The sequence below is a fragment of the Scyliorhinus torazame genome, chromosome 9, assembly GCF_047496885.1.
Source record: "Scyliorhinus torazame isolate Kashiwa2021f chromosome 9, sScyTor2.1, whole genome shotgun sequence".
Classification (NCBI taxonomy): domain Eukaryota; kingdom Metazoa; phylum Chordata; class Chondrichthyes; order Carcharhiniformes; family Scyliorhinidae; genus Scyliorhinus; species Scyliorhinus torazame.
In genome coordinates, this window is record NC_092715.1 from 254,287,343 (window position 1) to 254,310,207 (window position 22,865).

At 48.3% G+C, this 22,865-nt stretch overlaps 1 protein-coding gene across 1 annotated transcript in view; it reads left to right on the forward strand.

The window, feature by feature from the left end:
• Positions 1-10,506: 10,506 nt before the first annotated feature.
• LOC140429820 (phospholipid-transporting ATPase ABCA1-like) overlaps positions 10,507-22,865 on the forward strand; it is a 168,837-nt gene continuing 156,478 nt past the window's right edge. The window contains exon 1 of the mRNA XM_072517273.1: positions 10,507-10,701. The gene's annotated coding sequence lies outside the window, so the exon portion shown is untranslated. The remainder of the gene's footprint in view (positions 10,702-22,865) is intronic.

The window sequence follows — 22,865 nt, forward strand, 5'->3', positions numbered from 1 at the left end:
CCCTCAAAGGGGAAAGGAGTCTATGGTCATCTGGGACAAAGATGACTTTACCTTTTACCAAGTGTCTTTAAAGAAGTGGCAAGTGAGATAGTTGATGCATCGGTTTTAATTTTCTGAAACACCCTTGATTTGGGGAAGGGGGCAATAGATTGTAAGATACCACTTGTCCAGAAGGGAAAGAAACAGAGAGCAGGAATCTACTGGCCAGCTATCTGAACATCTGTCACCAGGAAACTGTTAGAAACTATTATTAAAGATATTAGAGCAGGGCACTTAGATAAGTTCAAGGTAATTGTTTTGTCAATTGTATCTTTACCATGGAGTTCGGCAAATCTTTTTCCTAGCTAATATTTCCTCTCCAGCAAAGTGATTTGAATCTGCCCAAATTCTCCATTTATGATCCAGACATTTTTGGAGGGTTCCAAATGCAGGGGCTTTGCCCAATCAGAATTCAAACTTCCTGGGAAATTCCCACAGACTCCCTGAATTGGGCCATCTGGGGGGTCCTGCATGAGGAGTATGAGCACTATCCCTGTTGGCCAATATCTCAGAAAGCGCAGCTTTGTCCACTTTGCCAACGGCAGCTCTCATGGCGGGGCAGCTCCTGCAACTCAATCGGGGAATTCTGCGGTTGCGTCGCGACCTGCGAGCTCACAAACCGGGCATGACCTCAGCAGGTCACTGCCAATGTGCGAGATGGATGTAACATCCAGTCACTCCGCTGATGTCCCTCCCATGGTGATCAGGGAGGGTCAAACAAGCCTCACGTTGACAAATGATGCGCAGCTCTGGACATCTGGGGACTCTTTCCAGGGCGCTCCTGATAATGGCAGCAGTTCCTCCCCCGCTCTGCCAGTGACAGTCACATCTGAGATTTATCTCAATAAAGCGTGCGGCTCTATGGATTGTGATCCAAATATTTGGATGTCCGTGTAACCTCATCACAATCCTCGAACTACTTCATGATGATAAGCAACTGGCTTGATTGGGAGATCTGAAACATTATTCACAGTCTACATAACAGAGGCTATACACTGTATCAAAGATAAACATCCCTTTGATGAGAGTATTAAATAACACCTAGATGGAAAAATCTTTAACCTCAGTCGCCTATGTGCCAAAACGAAACTGACCACCATAGACATAAATGATCTCTACTTTACTGTGGCGTTATTGTCCACATTCTATACCAGATTTGCAAGCCACTCTCAATCTCTTCAATTGTGCATAAGGGAGACTCAACCTGAACTTGGATGTTGCCAAAACAGAGCTTATATATCAACCCACAACTGTTGAAGCAAATATTCCAGTTCCGATATATGTTGAAGGAGAAACTCTGGAACAGGTTGAACCCTTCCCACACATTAACAGCCACCTCTCTCATATGGCCACCATTGATGAGGTCCAACACCAGATTAGTTGTATCAGCCCAGCCTCCCATAAACTGCAGCAGCTAGCATTTGACAATAAAGATCTCTCTGCAAGTGAACACAAATCCTCTTGGACAGAGCAATTGTCATCATCGCACTCCTGTACTGCAGTGAAATTTGGACTGCGTGTCAGCAACAGAACATTAGAAAAGTTCCATCAGCAATGCCTCCTCCGTACCCTCCAGATTCAATAGGATGATTGTCAAAGCAACGTTAACGCCCTTCTTGAAGACAGCATTCAGACAAAAATCCTGCAAAAAGCAACTTGGATGGAGTGGACAGTGCGCCTGGATGGCTGAAAGTGTCTCCCCGAGCAAGGTCATGTTTTCTCAACTCTCAAATGGCCAGTGTTCGAGGGAGGACAATGAAGATACACGCTGAAGCTCTCCTTGAGGAGTTTGACATCAGTTACGGTGAGGAGCTTGCTACCAATCATTCAAAGGTGTGACAACTTGTCCATCAGGCTCCATCACGCTTTGAGTCACAACATCTTATTGATGAGGCAGAACAGCAGCCGGGAAGGAAAGAAAAGGAAGCAAGTCCTGCACTCAATCCCATTCCTTCGTGGGACATTCTGTCCCAAATAGGTTGTGAATCGTCCTGTTAGTGAGCGACCCTGACTGGGTGCCAACCTTGAATAGAGGGAAAGCCAACGATGGCCATGTTTTAACAGTCTGCCCTCGTCTTTCGGTACAAAAACAGGAAATCCTGAAGATGGACAGCATGTTTGCAAATGTCTGAAAAAAGTGACAGTGTTAGAGCATTGTTATTCTCATCTCCTCCAGACACACCTTTAGTTTCTTAACTTGTCCGATTACCACTCCTTGCGCCATGAAGCCTTCTAGCATTTACTCTCCCCTGTCCTCCAACTCTGCTGCCTTCCACCCTATCAGAAGTGTTCCCATATACTCTCCTCACCCTCTTCACTTGTTCAAAACCGATTGCATATCTAACATTTTCCAATTTTGATTAAAGATGACGCGTAACCCTATCTTTTTCTCAGTACAGACGCTGCCAGAGCTGGTGAATATTTCTATCATTTTTTGTTGTTATTTTACATGTTAGAGTTGTGTATGGATTGGATTTTGTTTATTGTCACGTGGTGCAGTGAAAAGTATTTTTCTGCGAGCAGCTCAACAGATCATTAATTACATGAAAAGAAAAGGAAATAAAAGAAAATACATAATCGGGCAACACAAGCTACACAATGTAACTACATAAACACCGGCACGGGTGAAGCCTTCAGGGGTGTAGTGTTAATGAGGTCAGTCCATAAGAGGGTCATTTAGGAGTCTGGTAAGAGTGGGGAAGAAGCTGTTTTTGAGTCTGTTCGTGCGTGTTCTCAGACTTTTGTATCTCCTGCCAGATGGAAGTAGTTGGAAGAGTGAGTAAGCCGGGTGGGAGGAGTCTTTGATTATGTTGCCCTCTTGTAAACAGCTGGGCGAAGGGTTCAGTTGAAAGGTCTAACCATGTAATGTTAAGGCATCCCATTCATCCACCTCACCTTTGCGCGTTCATCTACATTTGTTGCCAGCCCAGCAATGTGTTGATTCAAAAATTCTCGTTATTGTTTTCCAATTTCCTCACGCCTCTGCCTATCTCTGTAGCCACCTTCAGCCCAATAACTCTAAGCTCTCCAAATTGTGGCCTCTTGTGCAACCTCTATTTCCTCTGCTTCACCATTGCGGCTGTGCTTTGTAGCTGTCTTGGCCATAAGTAACTGAATTTCCTCCATAATCTATCATGGTAAGGTGGTGGTGTTGTGATGTTGTCATGAAACCCGGCTATGGCAGATGGTGAAAGTTGAATTCAATAAAAATTAAATTCAATGGCACAGTGGTTAGCACTGCTGCCTCACAGCTCCAGGGTTCAATTACAGCCTCAGGTGACTGTCTGTGTGGAGTTTGCACGTTCTCCCCGTGTCTGCGTGGGTTTCCTCCGGGTGCTCCGGTTTCCTCCCATAATTCAAAGATGTGCAGGTTAGGTGGATTGGCCATGCTGAATTGCCCCTCAGTACCCAAAAGATTAGGTGGGGTCACTGGGTTACGGGGATAGGGTGGAGGTGTGGAATTAAGTAGGGTGCTCTTTCCAAGGGCTGGTGCAGACTTGATGGACCGAATGGCCTCCTTCTGTACTGTAAATTCTATGATTCTATGAAAAACCTGGAATTAAGAGTCTCATGATGACCATGAAACGAATGTTGTAAAAAGCTATCTGGTTCATTAATGTCCTTGAGGGAAGGAAATCTTTTATAATCCTTGCCTGGTCTGGCCTACATACTGACATTATTCATGCTGACAAGCCTATTACGTGGCTATTATGCCTTCTGCAAGTCACGATACACCTCACCCACTGCATTAACCTCCGCAACCATCTCTGTTGGGTCATCAAAATTCTCAATCAAGTTGGTTAAATACAATTTGCCTTGACCAAATTGTCCAAAGATGTGCAGGTTAGGTGGATTGGCCATGATAAATTGCCCTTAGTGTCCAAAATTGCCCTTAGTGTTGGGTGAGGTTACTGGGTTATGGGGATAGGGTGGAGGTGTTGACCTTTCCAAGAGCAGGTGCAGACTCGATGGGCCGAATGGTCTCCTTCTGCACTGTAAATTCTATGATTCTATGAAACTCGAACGAGGACTGGAAGATGATGACCAGTATATCTTTTCCCTCAGGATTCTCAGTTGCATCCCGTCTTGTTCTGGTGGCTTATCATCTTCCCATACAACCAGTCTACCCAATATCTCCCCTTTATCAATTTTCAGCCCATCCACTAACTGAACTACCTCCCTGATCACTATACCCCTGGCAGTATATTCATCCTTGGTAAAGAGGGCTGCACAGTACTCATTTAGCACCTCACCCATCCTGCCTCCAAGTGTAGATCCCTTTTTGGTCTCTAAATGATCTGATATCTCCTAACATTAGCCTTTTTACTACTTATGTGCCTCCAGAACTCTTTTGTGTTCTTTTTATGTTATCTGCCATTCTCTTTTCATACTGTCACTTTGTCTCTCCTTTCGTTTTCATTGCCTTTCTGAACGTTTTATATTCAGCCTAGTCCTCAATGGTATCTTTTAAAATATTCTTTCATGAGATGTGGGCATTGCTGGCGAGGCCAGCATTCATTGCCCATCCCTAATTGCACTTGAGAAAGTGGTGGTGAGCTGCTTTCTTGAACTCTTGCAGTCCATGTGGTGTAGGAAAGCCACAGTGCTATTGTGGAGGATAGGATCAATCTGATGTGACTTATGCACCTTTTTTCTCCATCATCTTACTCTCTATCCTTTTCATCATCAATAGGTTTTGCTCTAGCCTTCCACCTCGCAGGAATGTACCTCGATTCTACCTGAATCATTTCCTCGATAAAAGCGGTCCATTGTCCGGTTACCATTTTGCCTGCCAAATTGATTACCGTGGTTCAGACATTTTCTGCGAATTCTCCGTTTCTGAGACTACGTCTTGACTCCGGAGCACGATTCGTGGACTTCTTCGACAGCAAAAATGCAGGATTCGCTGGATTCGTGATTGACACTCAGGAGGCTGACAAGGTACAGCTGCAATTACACACTTCACTCCCCACAAACACCACCTCAGCCAAAAAGAAGAGAGCAGCCCCCGTTTTATAGACGCTGGGCTTGAGACTCTGTTGGCCGCCATGAAGGAGAGGTGGGTGACCCGGTACCCCAGCTTAGGAAGGAGGCTGCCAGTTGCCACTGTTCGCCGAGCCTGGGCGCAGGTGGCAAAGGCCGTAAGTGCCATGAGCAACACCATCTGGACTGGCCAGCAATGTGGCAAAAAACAGCACGACCTCCTCAGGGCGGCCCTGTGCATAGGCAGCCCTGTGCCCCTAGCACCAACCCCCGTCCCACACACCTGCAACCCCCCTCCCCCGTGCCCCCTTCCCCCACCAGGACGATGGCTCAACCCCATCCTACACCACATGCCGATGCTCCGGGTGCCCAGCCCCCTGGGCTGCATGCATCGGACAGTCTAACATTGTGCATTTTCGGTTCACCCCCCTCTCCACCCCCCCCCCCCCTCCACCCCTCTCCTCTCCACCCTCCCTCTCCACCCCCCCACTCCACCCCCCCACTCCACCCCCCCTCCTCTCCACCCCCTCCTCTCCACCCCCCTCTCCACCCCCCTCTCCACCTCCTTCCTCTCCACCCCCCTCCTCTCCACCCCCTCCTCTCCACCCCCCCTCCTCTCCACCCCCCCTCCTCTCCACCCCCTCCTCTCCACCCCCCTCCTCTCCACCCCCCTCCTCTCCACCCCCCCTCCTCTCCACCCCCCTCCTCTCCCACCCCCTCCTCTCCACCCCCCTCCCCCCATCTCTCCACCCCCCCTCCCGCCATCTCTCCACCCCCCCTCCCCCCATCTCTCCACCCCCCCTCCCCCCATCTCTCCACCCCCCCTCCCCCCATCTCTCCACCCCCCCTCCCCCCATCTCTCCACCCCCCCTCCCCCCATCTCTCCACCCCCCCTCCGCCCCTCCCCTGGATAGGGCCGCCCATAATCGCAAGGAGCGGGAGAAGACTGGATGGGGGCCCACCGGGCCTGCGGCCAATCACCGCGGCAGAGGAGCGGGCCCAGGACGTGGTCGATGGGCCCGAGTAAAGGGCAGTCGCCGGGGTGGCGATCGGCATCGGGCGAGGAAGTGAGGCCCCGCTGAGTTGCCATTCCCTATGACCCGTGCCACCCCCACACCAACACCACCCGCACGCCACCCTCACACCCACACCATCCGCACGCCACCCTCACACCCACACCAACCCCACACCACCCGCACACCATCACTGCACCCACATTACTCCCTCAACCCCGTTCTCACCCCCACCCCCCGGCATGCAGTCTAATCACGCGTCCTGTCTTGTGTCTTTCAGGAGCTGCTGGTGATGGGCCGGACCCTTCTCTTGTCCCCCGCTCCCAGCCACACCCAGAGCCAGAACCCCAGATGCCAAACAGCGACAAGGTCACCAACACGGATGGGAGCAATGAACCCAAGACCCAGGACAACCCGGAACACAGATTTCCCGTCACAGCTATCTCCAACACCCTCCACCTTCCCAGACACTCACCTCGGTTGGGCATCTGACTGAAGAGGCTCCTGGGACATTATCTGGTGCTCACCACTCAAAAGCTCTGAAATATCAGGTGGAGGTCGGAGCTCTCGAGGGGGTGGTCAGTCAGAGGGCAGGCCGACCCCAGGGACTAGCTGCCGTCCAGATGGGTTTCGGGCTTATGGAACATCAATCATGGAGAAGCAGTCTCAGAGCCAGTAACTGTGTGAGGGGTTGTCAGCGAGCATCCAGCACCTGCAGGCTCAGGTGGAGCAGTCCAACCACGCGCAGAGCTTATCGCAGAGCAGGTTGTCATCATCCTCCATCCCATGGACCAGATCCACTGCCACTGCCAACCCAGGACCCGCACCCCATAATATGTATCACGGAGGGGGGTGACCGGGGCAGGGGGGGTTCTGGAGTTGGGATGTAGTGTCCGTGTTTCTGGCCAATCCCACCCAATTGGTGAAACTGGCGGCGATCAGAGCGTCCTGCGCACGTTGGCCCTGGCACACACGTTGTGTGGCCTCCCATGCCTGCCCAGGCCCCATATCCTGCCCATCCTCGCCCTCCCCCGAAACTCACGTCGGACAATGACTGATTTCAGCCTCCTCCTCCAGCACTTCGCCCCTCCGATGCGCAATGTTGTGGAGGACGCAGCAGACCACGGCGATGCGGGCGGCCCGCCCAGCGTCATACCAGAGGACCCCTCCAGAGCGAGCCAAATACCTTAACTGCACCAATCGATCACGCTTCTTGTTGCTGCTTGGACTTCGATGTAGTGGGTCTCCGCGTTGCTCTATGGCCCCCGGATAGGCGCTATCAGCCACGACCGCAGTGGATAACCCGTGTCACACAGGAGCCCCAGCCAGAAGTGCACCTCGTAGAGGCCAGGAATCGTCGAGAGTGCCAGGATGAAGGAGTCATGTACACTGCCCGGGTATCGGGCACAGACGTGCATGATGCGCAGCTCATGGTCACACACACTGCTCGTTCATCACATGGAATCCCTTTTGGTTTGTGTAGAGCGGCGTATCATCTGCAGGTGCTCATAGGGTGACATGAATCCCGTCGATCACCCCCTGGACCTGGCTCATCCCGGCGATGGCAGCAAACCCTGCTGCCCGGGCATCCTAGTGGGCTCGGTCCACATTGAAATGGATACTCCTGTGCACCGAACTGCGTGAGATCCCGGACAGGACCCACTCGGTACTGGAAGGAACCCGCGGTGTAAAGGTTATGGGCGACCATCACCTTGACGGCCAATGGGAGTGGGTGTCCGCCCCACATTCGCTAAAGGTGCCAGGTGCACCAAGATCTGGCAGATATGTTGCACTGTCCCCCTGCTCAGCCGGAGTCTTTGACGGTATGCCTGGTCTGGCAGGTCCTCGAATGATGGGCGCTGCCGGTACTCACAAGGTTTGATGCGGCGCCTCCTTTGCACCTCCTCCTCTTCCTGCTCCTCCTCCTCCGTCTGTTGGGCAGCCAGCTCTCTACCCCCAGTAGCTGCCTCTTTTTCCTCTGGAGCAGGTTCCGCTACTGCACACTCTGTTGCTGCAGCTTCCTCCTCCCCGAGCATCTCCAGCTCGTACAGCCACAGTGTATCCCCCAGGGCTGCGTCAACTAGGAAGGCCACCATTGCTGGTTGAATTCCAATATCCATTGTCTGCAGGGGGTGAAAGGTCAAAAGGTTAGTATGGTGCATACCCCCATGCCCAACCAGGTCGGCCAGGCTACATGGTGGCCCTAGTTGGCACTATGCCCCCACATGTTCCCCCATCCCCCCCTCCTCTCCGCACCCCTGGCCCCGTCGGCGCCCGGCACCGTGGGGGCCTCCGGCCCTGGCTTTTGTCCCTGTTGCCAGGGGTGCAGTTGGATGGCATTGCACGTGCCTGAGGCCCCCCCCCCCCCCGCGCCTCCCTCTAGGGTCTATTCTTGGCATTGCCCTTGGGCGGACCGCGTGATACCCACCAGTGGGTGGCGGCGGTTGGGGGTTGGTATGACAGAGGGTGGGTATGGGGGTGGTGGGTGGTGGCTGGGGTGGGAATGACCAGTGTCATTCTGCAGAACCATGGACCAAGGTGGGTGGACAGTTGGGTGCACAGCAAGATGGCTGCCTTGCAGGCCGCGGCAGTGGGTGGTCATCCTGGCCCACGATTAACCGCCCAATCACGTTTCCCGATTCCGGCATCAGCCGACGGGGAATCCCGCCCCACAGCTCTGTTTATCTCTCCACAAATTATGCCTGGGCTGCTGATTATTTCCAGCATTTATCTGTGCTTAGTCCATTCTCACCCCATTGTCCTTGACCCTCTTCTTGTGTAGTAGTTTTACTCGAAACTGTTCCATACCCTTTTCCATAACTAATCTAAACCTTATGATACCATGATCACTGTTCCCTAAATGTCGCCCCCTCCCCCCCCCCCCCCCCCCCCCTGCCATTTGGCTGACCCCATTCCTCAAACCCCATCCAGTAATGCCTCCTTCCGCACTGGGCTGAAGATGTACTGTTCAAGCGGATTCTCCTGATCACGCTCAGAAAGTCTACTCTCTGCACTTTACACCTATTATTATCTTAATCTGCACTGGGATAATTAAAGCTTGAACTCTGTAATTTTTGCACTTTTGTAATTTCTCTACAAATCTGCTTCTCTGTCTCTTTCCCGTTCCTTGTTGATGAACTTTAACATGTTGACTGATCTGCTGTCTGTACCCAGTGGTGTTTTTTGTTTTTATTAATGACTTTTTACTGTTCAGTATACAGTTCCTTTATCTGCACCTGCCAACTCCACCACTGAAATGCATATCTTGTCACTTCAATTTGGAATGCTGACTCCTCAAGTCTTACTTATCAGGAGGGATGATGGAATTCTCTCCACTTGCATGGGTCAGCACGACTCTAACCAGATTCGAGAAGCTTGACACCATCCAGGATAAAGCAGCCTGTTTGATTGGCACCCCACCCACCATCTTGAACACCCACTCCCTCCACCATCGACACACACATTGGCAGCCGTGTGGGCCATCTACAGGATGCACTGCAGCAACTCACCAAGGCTTCTCCGACAGCATCCAAACCCACGATCGCTTCCGCCTTGAAGGACCCTTGTCCTTCAACAGGTGGATGGGAAACTCCGTCACCTGCAAGAAGTTCCCCTCCAAGCCACACACCAGCCTGATTTGAAACTACATCAACGCTCCCGCGCCGTCGCTGGATCAGAACCCGAGAACTCCCCCCCCCCCCCCCCCCCCACCCACACACAAGTGTGGTTAACAATAAAGAATTACTGCCACCTCCTGAACTACATTCCCGCAGAGTTGCACAGTAAAGTTAGGAGGAGAAACATTATAAAAACACATTGCACCGGCCCCCCCCCGCCCCCCGTTCCGGATCTGCCAATTACGTTGGGGGGCGGAGGGGCGGAAGGGGGGAGGTTGCAACAGCAACTGAGTTCTTAACATTTCCTGGTTAATAATAATAATCTTTTTTAGTGTCACAATCTTACATTAACACTGCAATGAAGTTACTGTGCAAAGCCCCTAGTCGCCACACTCCGGCGCCTGTTCGGGTACACTGAGGGAGAATTCAGAATGTCCGATGCACCTAACAAGCACGTCTTTCGGGACTTGTGGGAGGAAACCAGAGCACCCGGACGAAACCCACGCAGACCCAAGCCGGGAATCGAACCCGGGACCCTGGCGCTGTGAAGCAACAGTGCTAAAACTGTGCCACCCCATGCCGTCCCAAAGTGGCACTGCCAGCCCTGGGACCCGACTGGCAGAGATGTTTCATCTCTCACCTCCCTCCCCTCCCCCTCCGTGCCCACCCCCAGCAGCTCCCACCCCCAGGGGGTTCCTCCTTGCCCGTTCAGCAGTGGCTCCCTGTCTTCAGCACCCCCCCCCCCCCGCCCCTCCTCCTCTCTGCTGCTGACAGCGACTCCCGAGCAAATGCCAGCCACGCAAAAAAAAAACGAGCGAGAGAAGTGCATTTGACCGATAGTAACCTCGAGATTTCGATCAGCTGTACAAGAGCTACTGGAGGTTAAAAAAAAAACCTTCTCATACTTCGAACACACACACACACGAGAGTGAGAGAGGGAGTGAGAGAGACTAGAACAGAGGCTCCACAATCTGAAGCTTTTCTTCCACAGCAACTGGAATCCCTGAACTGACAACAAAGAAGAAAACCAAGAAAACACCCAGGGGGAGGTAAGAGGGCAGCATTTTAACATTTGCAGGGTTGAGAGTGAAGTCCCCTTATATGGGGTTGCAATGCATGTGGAGTTTAATCTTTTGTCTTTGACATTAAGCAGAGGTGGCAGAGTTGAATTTGAGACAATGCTTTCAACCCAAAGTTGTATTTTTGTCCTTCTCGCGCTGATGCAGAACTCTCCAAATATGAATCCAGGGTGTCCTGTATTGTCCATCAGAACCCATTGTCTCTTTGTGCGTTGAGTGCTGTGTAGAACATCTGGATTTTATCTCTCTCGCCGCTATTTCAAGACATCCCCCCCCCCCCCCCCTCCTGGTGTAAGTCTTACTCGCTTGGGGTTCAGTACTTTTGTTCCATTCCTCTTAAGCTCAGGACTGGGGCGTCTGACAACTCTGCGGGGTCCGGGGTCGGGACAACTTTCTATCCCTCGCCTTATTTCGGGGTTGACCTGGGCTGGATTATTCGCGGTGTGGATAATCTCTCCCCCCCCCCCCCCCCACTGTCTGGATTGGAAAAGGCTGAAATTCGGGCATCTGAGATACATTTAAGGAAAATAAACAAAAATAAATAAAGATGTCACTGTTAGCCCTCGTGTTATTCGCGTCGAGAAGGGTCTTCGAAGAACCACGTTTTGGTTCCTGGGGGCTTGTGGAAAGTAACTGAACCTCACTTAATTCCCTTTCAGATCATTTATTTTGTCCCATTTTTTCTTTCAGTGCAAGTGCATTAAAGGTTGAGGGGTGGGATAAGGGGAGTGTCGAACTAGCTCCCCTTGAAATGTGTTTGTGTTTTGGGGGCGATGAAGGGCAGCTCACTGTTTATTGAGCAACATCAGCCTGTTTAACCATATGAGGTTCCCCATCATAAATGGATGATAAATACTTTCACAGCCCCTTCAATGTGGAGAAACCATCTGGTCATTATTTTTTTGCATTGGGCTTTTAAAAAATTCTTTGCTTGCCTTGTCCAGGTAGAGGGCGACACAGAGCAGAGCAGCAGATGGCAGTGTACTGAGCACATCACTTTAGCTTTACATTCTGGGATCCGTGTTGAGACCTGGGAAAGTTTCCTTGAGGTTAGAGTGGTTAACGCCGCATTCACGGAAAAGAAAATGTGATTGAAATCGCAGAATGGCCGAATCGACTGGTTTCACCATTGATGACAGTAAGAAGTCTTACAACACCAGGTTAAAGTCCAACAGGTTTGTTTCGATATCACTAGCTTTCGGAGCGCTGCTCCTTCCTCGGGTGAGCAGCGCTCCGAAAGCTAGTGATATCGAAACAAACCTGTTGGACTTTAACCTGGTGTTGTGAGACTTCGTACTGGATTCACCGCTTGAGATGAACTGTAAAATTGAAAACACAAACAACATTTGAATCTTCCGAATCATAGCCTGACTGTTTGATCGTGGCGATTTGACTGTATTCTCTAAGAAACTGAAGAGTATTCCATTTAAAAAAATACATTATAGAAAAGAAAGACTTGCATTGACAGAGATTTGCTGACTACACAAAGATAGGCAGGAAAGTAAATAGTGAGGAGGAACGTAAGAGGCGACGCCTCGACTTAGATCTGTTCAATGTGTAAGTACAAATCTGGCAAAATGGAGTATAATGCGGGCAAATGTGAAATTGTCTATTATGGCTGGAAGAATAAAAAGAAGCTGATTATTTAAATAGGTAGAGATTGCAGACTCTGACATACAGAAGGATCTGGGTGTCCTAGTGTATGATTCACAAAAGGCGAGTATGCCAAGCCTTGATTCGGGCAGGTTTAGCGGGGTGCTTGCAGTCTCGAGAACGACCCCGCTATTAACCGGGACACTATTATTTTTTCGGGTTTCAGAGAGGAAGGGCCATACTTACCTTCATTTCCTGCGTGGAGGAGCTCAGCTCGCCAGTGCAGGAAGAGATCGGTGCGCCATTTTTAAATGCCGCCCCGATCTCTCGACCCCCCCACCTCCAACACAACCCCCGGACTCCCCGCTTCCCCAACAGCAGGTAATTAGAGAAGCTAATAGAATGTTATAAATTATTGTGAGGGCAATTGATTACAAAAGTAGGGAGGTTATTCTTCAATTGTAGAGGCATTGATGAGAGCACACCTGGAGTACTGTGTACAGTATTGGTCTCCTTATTTTAGGAAAGATGTTTTAGAAACAGTTCTGAGAACGTTTACTCGACTAACACCAGGAATGGGGTAGGTTTTCTTATGAGGAAAGTTGGAAAGGTTAGGTTTTGTACCCAGTAGAGTTCAGAAGATTAAGAGGCAACTTGATCAAAACCTTTAAGATCTTGAGGGATCCTGAGGACGGCATGGTGGCACAGTGGTTAGCACTGCTGCCTCACAGCTCCAGTGCAAGCAGATTCTTTGAATATTCTTAAAACAGAGCTGGATAGATTATTGATTACCAAGGGTGTGAAAGGTTATCGAGGCTAGGCAGGAATGTGGGGTTGAAGTTCCAATCAGATCAGCCATGATCTTATTGAATGGAGGAACAGGCTTGAGGGGCCGAGTGGCCTACTCCTGCTCCTAAATCATCTGTTCGTACAGTGACAGAGAACGTCCCAAAGTGTTTTAGAGCCAATTATGTACTTTTGAAGTGTTGCCATTGCTGTATTGCAGGAAACATGGCAGCCAATTTGCACACAGCAAACCCCCTACAAAGTGAAGTGTGGTAATTACTGGAGAATTTGTTTATGATGTTGATTTGGGATAAATCTTGGCTGGAAAGCTGGGGATAATTCAGCTCTTCTAAAAGATCGACACAGTACCTCTTTAATCTATTGAACCTCTTATCATTGAAACATACAGCATCACAGGAGGCGCTTGGGTCTATTTGCCTCTGCTGTCTCTTTGATCAAGTTAGCCAATTGGTACCCCTCTTTGTCTTTTCCTCTAGCCCGGAAAACCTTTTCTTTTCAACTATTTATCCCATTTCCTTTTGTAAGTTACTATTCCACAACATTTTTAGGTGGTGCATTCCAGATCATAAAATTGGGATCGGCATGGACACTAGGTTCAGCTGAAAGCCTTTGGAATAGTCATAAAGCCAGTCATAGTTTCATAGTAGTTACAGTGCAGAAGGAGGCCACTTGGCCAATCGAGTCTGCACCGGCTCTTGGAAAGAGCACTGCACTTAAGCCCTCAACTCCACCCTATCCCCGTAACCCAGCAACCCCACCTAACCTAAGGGGCAATTTAGCATGGCCAATCCACCTAACCCGCACATCTTTGGACTGTGGGAGGAAACCGGAGCACTCGGAGGAAACCCACGCAGACACGGGGAGAACATGCAGACTCCGCACAGACAGTGACCCAAGCCGGAATTGAACCTGGGACCCTGGAGCTGTGAAGCAATTGTGCTATCCACAATGCTACCGTGCTGCAGGTGGGCCCTATTGCAAAATCCTGGAAATTCCTTTTCCGAACAGCAACTTTAAAAAAAAAATTGCTAATGTGGTGTAGGCATCGCTGTTTGGGCCAGCATCTATTGCCACAAGGGCATTTAAGAGTCACTACGTTATTGAGGATCTGGAGTCACATATGAGCCAGGTGAGGATGACAGATTTCCAAAGAGCATTAATGAACCAGATGGGTTTTTTACGACCATGGTTTCATTGTCACCGTTAGACTTTTAATTACAGATTTTTATTGAATTCAAATTTCACCATCTGCCCTGGTGGGCTTCGAGCCCGGATCACCTGAGCATTACCCTGGGTCTCTGGATTACTTGCCCAGTGACAATAGTGTACACCACTGCCTCCCCTTCAGCAGTGTCAAGCGGCGGTTCATGAAGGAGCTCACCAACACCTTCTCAAAGGCAGTGAGGGATGTGCAACAAATGTTGGCCCAGCCAGTGAAGTCCACATCCCTTCAAACCACAATTTGTACCATAAATACAAAGCTGAGCCGTGGCTAATACTAATGGTCATTAAATCTTACTTCCAAGGTCGTTAACATAAAACGTTGAATTCTAACCCAAATCTTGGAAATTACATCATTTGAGTCATACTGTGAACTGTGTATGCAAATATAAAATATTCGCCTGTTGGCAATTGTTAATTCGCAGAGGCTTTAAGCAGGAATTTCACCAGTATTTCCAAAAGTTACCATGCTTCGAGGTGTTTAATAGCTGTTAATGTAGGAAGGCAGCCAAGTACACGGGCTGGATTCATCACCGGCTGCTGCCGTTAATGATAGTTCCAATCCAGACAGTGACCCAAGCCGGGAATCGAACCTGGGACCCTAGAGCTGTGAAGCAGCTATGCTAGCCACCTGTGCTACCGTGGCAGTAGCAATGTTTTTCTTTAGCTATGTCAGCAGTCAGGGGAATGAAAGACTCCATCGGGCTAGTAAAGAACATGCAAGAGCAACTTGTGGTAAACTTCCAGCACATGATAAAGGTTTCAAATGGTTACTTCTCGTTGGTCCACACTCTCATTGATGCAGCCACTGTCAGTACCATTTAAGGTTTAGCGTGACTTCAAAACGTTAAGGTGGAAACCCAAGCTGGAATAAGGAGCCTCGAATCTGGGACTGAGGGTGTTCATCAGGAGGGTTTTGAAGAAATGGGGGCTGCATTAAGTAGACACCTTTTGCCTAAATATTTAACAGCTCACCAGAAGCAGGAATTGTTCCCATGAATTGGAGGGAGGTTAATGCAAAACCAATATATGAAAAGGACAGTGAGTTAGAAGTAGGAAATTATAGGCGCATTAGCTTAACCTCAGTTATTGTAGCGGTGTTACAGGTGATTAGACATGTTCTCTGTGACGGTCTGGACAAAGCTGGTGTTAGTAGTGACTCACAATACTGGAAAAGAAGGTTATTTCACTAACTGAGTTGAATAATTTGAGGTGGTTGCTAAATTGGTGGCTGGGGCCATCATGATGACATTGTATATTTGGGGTTCCACAACGAAGAGTCTTGAAGTATAGGAAAACAAAGCTTAATAGGATAGAGAATTGATTGACTTCCTGATAATAGAAGATTATTACTAATAAAAACAGTTCTACATGGACACCAATAATAGTATAACATTTGCTTGGATGAGTGCAGCTCCAACAATTGGCTGAGAAAAGGCCTTAATAAAGGTGTGGGCAGACTTCCTGCCTGAGGCCTTGCCCGCCTCACCATAAAATTGTGTCTTGGACAAGTGGGCCAGATCCCGGAAGGAATCCCGTCCATGCAATTTTACACCCCCCTCCCTCCACCTCAGACCCTGCCTGGGTCATGGGTGGATGGAGCGTAAAACTCTGACCATTTCGCTGCTTGTTCACTGTCGCTGGAGGAAAATCCTGGGAACTCCTTCCCAAACAGCACTGAGAGTGCGCCTAAACCACTGGGACTGCAACGGTTCAACAAGAAGGTGCTCATCATCACCTTCTCAAGGGTAATTAGGGACGGGCAACAAAATTGCTGACTTGACCAGTGACTCCCATGTCTCCAAAAAGAATAAGACAAAGAGCCCAACAAGCATATACGTTAGGATCACTGTTCTCCACAATCACAATTATCTAGGTGAAGACGCTGTGGGGCATGGATGTTTGTACCAGGTTTAGTGCACTCGATGAAGCAGTAAAAGCTGATCCATTCATAATGGGGCTTCATCCGTTATATGCATTTTAGCAGCAACTTTTCGGTATGTAACTTCTCTAATGCAGTGAAACATTCCAAGATAGGTCACAGGAATATTATCAAACAAAACTTAACCCTGAGCCACATAAGGAGTTATTAGGAGACATGACCAAAGATTTGATCAGAGGGGTAGATTTTAAGGAGCTTATTAATGGAGATGGGAGGCAGGGAGGGCTGAAGCGGCTCAAAGTGCCAAATGGCCTCTTTCCGCTCCTACGTTCTGAAGAGAATTTCACAGTTTGAACCCTTGGCAGTTCTAAGTGAAAACCAGGCGTACGAAAGAAATCAGTTTTGGCATTGGAGGGTGTGGGAGATGGAGGTCAGTACAGTGATCAGGAGAAAGGATTGGCAAACAAGGATGAGACTTTAAAATTGAGGTGTCGCAGCGCCAGGAACCAACGTAAGTTCGGGAACCTTGGATGACGAGTGATATTGTAGGCCTCGTCAAAAAGAAAAAGGAGGCATTTGTCAGGGCTAAAAGGCTGGGAACAGACAAAGCCTGCGTGGAATATAAGGAAAGTAGGAAGGAACTTAAGCAAGGAGTCAGGAGGGCTAGAAGGGGTCACGAAAAGTCATTGGCAAATAGGGTTAAGGAAAATCCCAAGGCTTTTTACACGTACATAAAAAGCAAGAGGGTAGCCAGGGAAAGGGTTGGCCCACTGAAGGATAGGCAAGGGAATCTATGTGTGGAGCCAGAGGAAATGGGTAGGTACTAAATGAATACTTTGCATCAGTATTCACCAAAGAGAAGGAATTGGTAGATGTTGAGTCTGGAGAAGGGGGTGTAGATAGCCTGGGTCACATTGTGATCCAAAAAGACGAGGTGTTGGGTGTCTTAAAAAATATTAAGGTAGATAAGTCCCCAGGGCCTGATGGGATCTACCCCAGAATACTGAAGGAGGCTGGAGATGAAATTGCTGAGGCCTTGACAGAAATCTTTGGATCCTCGCTGTCTTCAGGGGATGTCCCGGAGGACTGGAGAATAGCCAATGTTGTTCCTCTGTTTAAGAAGGGTAGCAAGGATAATCCCGGGAACTACAGGCCGGTGAACCTTACTTCAGTGGTAGGGAAATTACTGGAGAGAATTCTTCGAGACAGGATCTACCCCCATTTGGAAGCAAATGGACGTATTAGTGAGAGGCAGCACGGTTTTGTGAAGGGGAGGTCGTGTCTCACTAACTTGATAGAGTTTTTCGAGGAGGTCACTAAGATGATTGATGCAGGTAGGGCAGTAGATGTTGTCTATATGGACTTCAGTAAGGCCTTTGACAAGGTCCCTCATGGTAGACTAGTACAAATGGTGAAGTCACACGGGATCAGGGGTGAGCTGGCAAGGTGGATACAGAACTGGCTAGGCCATAGAAGGCAGAGAGTAGCAATGGAGGGATGCTTTTCTAATTGGAGGGCTGTGACCAGTGGTGTTCCACAGGGATCAGTGCTGGGACCTTTGCTCTTTGTAGTATATATAAATGATTTGGAGGAAAATGTAACTGGTCTGATTAGTAAGTTTGCAGACGACACAAAGGTTGGTGGAATTGCGGATAGCGATGAGGACTGTCGGAGGATACAGCAGGATTTAGATTGTCTGGAGACTTGGGCGGAGAGATGGCAGATAGAGTTTAATCCGGACAAATGTGAGGTAATGCATTTTGGAAGGTCTAATGCAGGTAGGGAATATACAGTGAATGGTAGAACCCTCAAGAGTATTGAAAGTCAAAGAGATCTAGGAGTACAGGTTCACAGGTCATTGAAAGGGGCAACACAGGTGGAGAAGGTAGTCAAGAAGGCATACGGCATGCTTGCCTTCATTGGCCGGGGCATTGAGTATAAGAATTGGCAAGTCATGTTGCAGCTGTATAGAACCTTAGTTAGGCCACACTTGGAGTATAGTGTTCAATTCTGGTCGCCACACTACCAGAAGGATGTGGAGGCTTTAGAGAGGGTGCAGAAGAGATATACCAGAATGTTGCCTGGTATGGAGGGCATTAGCTATGAGGAGCGGTTGAACAAACTCGGTTTGTTCTCACTGGAACGAAGGAGGTTGAGGGGAGACCTGATAGAGGTATACAAAATTATGAGGGGCATAGATAGAGTGGATAGTCAGAGGCTTTTCCCCAGGGTAGGGGGGTCAATTACTAGGGGGCATAGGTTTAAGGTGAGAGGGGCAAGGTTTAGAGTAGATGTACGAGGCAAGTTTTTTACGCAGAGGGTAGTGGGTGCCTGGAACTCGCTACCGGAGGAGGTAGTGGAAGCAGGGACGATAGGGACATTTAAGGGGCATCTTGACAAATATATGAATAGGATGGGAATAGAAGGATACGGACCAAGGAAGTGTAGAAGATTGTAGTTTAGTCGGGCAGCATGGTCGGCACCGGCTTGCAGGGCCGAAGGGCCTGGTCCTGTGCTGTACATTTCTTTGTTCTCTGTTCTTTGTTCTTTGTTGGTAAGCACAGAGGGGACTTAGTGCGAGTTAGGATTCAGTCAGCAAACATTTGGAGGAGCTAAAGTTTATGGAGGTTGCAAGCTGGAATGCCATATGGGTATTTGAATAATTGTGTTGAGATGTAACAGGCCCATGGATGGAGAGTCTAGACAATCCATTATAAAACAAATGAAGAGGGCAGTCAGTAGACAGGATAACCCTCCCATGCTACAGTAACTCACATTATCACAATTAACCGAGATATGGTTAATTAGCAGGTTACAGAGGGATATAGATAAGCTGCAGTGCTGGGCTGAGAGGTGGCAAATGGAGTTTAATGTAGAGAAGTGTGAGGTGATTCACTTTGGAAGGAAAAACAGGAATGTGGAATATTTGGCTAATGGAAAAGTTCTTGAAAGTGTGGATGAGCAGAGGGATCTAGGTGTCCATGTACATAGATCCCTGAAAGTTGCCACCCAGGTTGATAGGGTGGTGAAGAAGGCCTATGGAGTGTTGGCCTTTATTGGTAGAGGGATTGAGTTCCGGAGTCAGGAGGTCATGTTGCAGCTGTACAGAACTCTGGTACGGCCGCATTTGGAGTATTGCGTACAGTTCTGGTCACCGCATTATAGGAAGGACGTGGAGGCTTTGGAACGGGTGCAGAGGAGATTTACCAGGATGTTGCCTGGTATGGAGGGAAAATCTTATGAGGAAAGGCTGATGGACTTGAGGTTGTTTTCGTTAGAGAGAAGAAGGTTAAGAGGAGACTTAATAGAGGCATACAAAATGATCAGAGGGATAGATAGGGTGGACAATGAGAGCCTTCTCCCGCGGATGGAAATGGCTAGCACGAGGGGACATAGCCTTAAACTGAGGGGTAATAGATATAGGACAGAGGTCAGGGGTAGGTTCTTTACGCAAAGAGTAGTGAGGCCGTGGAATGCCCTACCTGCTACAGTAGTGAACTCGCCAACATTGAGGGCATTTAAAAGTTTATTGGATAAACATATGGATGATAATGGTATAGTGTAGGTTAGATGGCTTTTGTTTCGGTGCAACATCGTGGGCCGAAGGGCCTGTACTGCGCTGTATTGTTCTATGTTCTATGTTCTATATGGGCGGTTATTCCACTGCCAGTTATAATCTGAAGAGCATCTACAATAATCTGCACCCTCCTCGTCAGCGTTAGTCTGCCTCAGACTCTGGCAGTCATTGGGTTCCCCTTAGAAGCAGCTTTTCCTGTCTTGAATTTGGACTCTTCCCGAAGCTTTTCCCTTCCTGGTTGATGATGCTCTGTAAATACAAAGCTGAAAAAAAATGTTTTTAAGAGCATCCACCTTGTTGGGGAGGCTTCAGGCTATTCCATATCCAACAACCTGCTCTGAAAATGCTGCTCATATTCTGACATCTGTAACAAGTTCCACCGCAGCTGCTAAGTCAAATTACGACATTCTAAAACTATCAACAACATTCTGAAAAATATTTGTCCCAGCTCTCAATGTTAACAAATCCTTAAAAAAATTCTAGGGTCAAAATCTGGTCCACATCTTTGCCAATCTAACCAATTCTTCCTTGGACAATGCCCTAACAAGCTTTGTTGAAATGCATCCATTGAGCTTTTGAGATATATTGCTTATGGACAGATAAACTGATGAACAACAGGAGCAAAAACGTCAGCTCCGCTCACCTTGAGTGATAGAGGTAATATAAAAAGAACTACAAGCGCCGGGTTAGGTGTCACCTTGAATAGTGACCATATTTTGGTCCCCTTGAGTGTGATTTAGAGATCTGGAAAAAAGTTCAAGGAAGCAACATTATATTGATATCAGGTTTAAAAGACCCTTGTGTGTCACACTCGTTTTAGGGAACTTTGCTGTCGCCAGAGAAAAGTGGACTGTGGTTTGAAGGTATTAAAATGGCGTAGAGACATGTGTCTCACTGGGCAGACTATTTGAATTAGATAGCTTACGGAAAACAAAGAGCCATGCATATAAACAATGTAAGCATTCAGCTTGGTAAAATGCCAGAAAGGTTTTGTTTGCACAGAGGGTTATCGACACTTGGAAGAAGCTACTGGACTGTGAGATGAGTGTGTATTTGCCTCAGCAGTTCAAAAAGGAGCTGGACGATTTCCTTGTTGTGGCTAATTCCATTGTGTGTAAAAGGTTGACGGGATGTTTGCATACGTGCCCCATGGTCACTGTGCAGTTCACTGAGCTTGTTTTGATTGCCTGAGGAGGGGATTGGGTAGGAATTTTCCAGGATACGTCTCCTCCTGTGTTGGCTGAGTATTCTTTTATCTTTTTTTGCCTCTCCCAGGAGATTGCAAGAATGTTGGTTGGAGGGAAGACTATGATATCTATGTTAGCTATGATAGCTAGTTGCGTGGTGATTGTGCGAGACTCCATGAACCTGCTAAACCTCTCCTCTATGTATTTTCATAAATTGGTATGCATGTTCCCATACTTAAAATCTTACAGTCAATTAAGAAACAAACTCTTTGACAAGACAACCAACAGACTAGGTATAGAATTTACAATGCAGAAGGAGGCTATTCGGCCCATCGAGTTTGCACTGACCCTTAGAAAGAGCACCCCAAGCCCACACTTCCACTCCATCCCCATAACCCAGCAACCCCACCCAACCTTTCTGGACTCTAAGGGCAATTTAGCATGGCCAATCCACCTAACCAGCACATCTTTGGACTGTGGGAGGAAACCGGAGCACCCGGAGGAAACCCTCGCAGTCATGGGAAGAAAGTGCAAACTCCGCACAGACAGTGACCCAAGCCGGAAATTGAACCTGGGACCCTGGAGTTGTGAAGCAACTGTACTAGCCACTGTGCTACCGTGCCCCCCTGTACCGCTTCATCGCCTGTTCTAACAGTTCATTGATGTCATCTGAACCCTGTGCAGAGATTGTCTTGTAACTGATTCCATTAAAAATATAAATCTATAAAATGGAAAAAGATAAGCTATTTTAATTGGGTACATGGACAATGAACAGAATGGCCTCCTTTGCTGCTGTCCCATTCTATGATTTTTGTTTTTGCTGGTTACGAGTGGTATACCCGTCACCAACAATAGGGTAAATCCTGTCAATGTCACTACTGAAGGACTAATAATTAAGGAATGATCAGTGCTTGAATTGGCTCGAGTGAGAACTAACAGATGAACAGGAGGAGGGAGCAGTTTGCTTACATTAACACTACAATGAAGTTACGTGAAAATCCCCTAGTCGCCACACTCCGGCGCCTGTTCGGGTACACAAAGTGAGAATTAAGAATGTCCAATTCTCCTAACAAGCACGTCTTTCAGGACTTGTCGGAGGAAACCGAAGCACCTGGATGTACAGTCATCAAATCAGTCTTCTTAAAATCTGCAAGAGAACAGGGAGCGTATATTTGTATGGGGCTGGATTCTCCTGTGTTTCTCAGCAATGTGCCGTTCTCTGAAGGCGGGATTCTATACTCCTGCCGCTTGTCAATGGAATTTCCCATTGAAACCACCCCAATCCATTGGGACACCCAAGGGCAAGGGTGTGCTGCTGGCTGGAAAAGGGAATTGCAACAGCCTGAGAATTCCAGCCCTAATGTCTTGGCATGCCGTCAGCACATCCCTAAAATTCTTTACAGACAGAAATTGACTTTTCTGCAATAAAGTTGGTCTTGTTACGGTGCCCAGTATGTCCACAGCAAAGCCCCACCATTAGCTAACGGATAAATCTGTTTTTGATGCGGATGGTAGAGGGCACCAGTCGAGTGCACAAACAGAGAAAACTTGGGGTTCACAGGAACAAGGAGCTGATTAGGCCACTAAAAAAGTGCAAGAGACTCTTAGCTTTCTTTGAGTGGGGACACAGAGCACAAAGGCTAAACCTTCATAGATCACTGGTTAGGCTAGTCTGAATGGCACGTTCAATTCTGGGCACCACGTTTTATGTAGGGTGTACAAGTCTTGGAATGGATCTGCGGGAGATTTACCAAACTGATATCAGGAAATCCAGTTACGTGGAGTGACTGGAGAAGTCGGGGTTGCTTTCCACAGAGCAGTGAAGGTGAAGAGCACACTGGATTAATGGGTTCAAAATTCTAAAGGG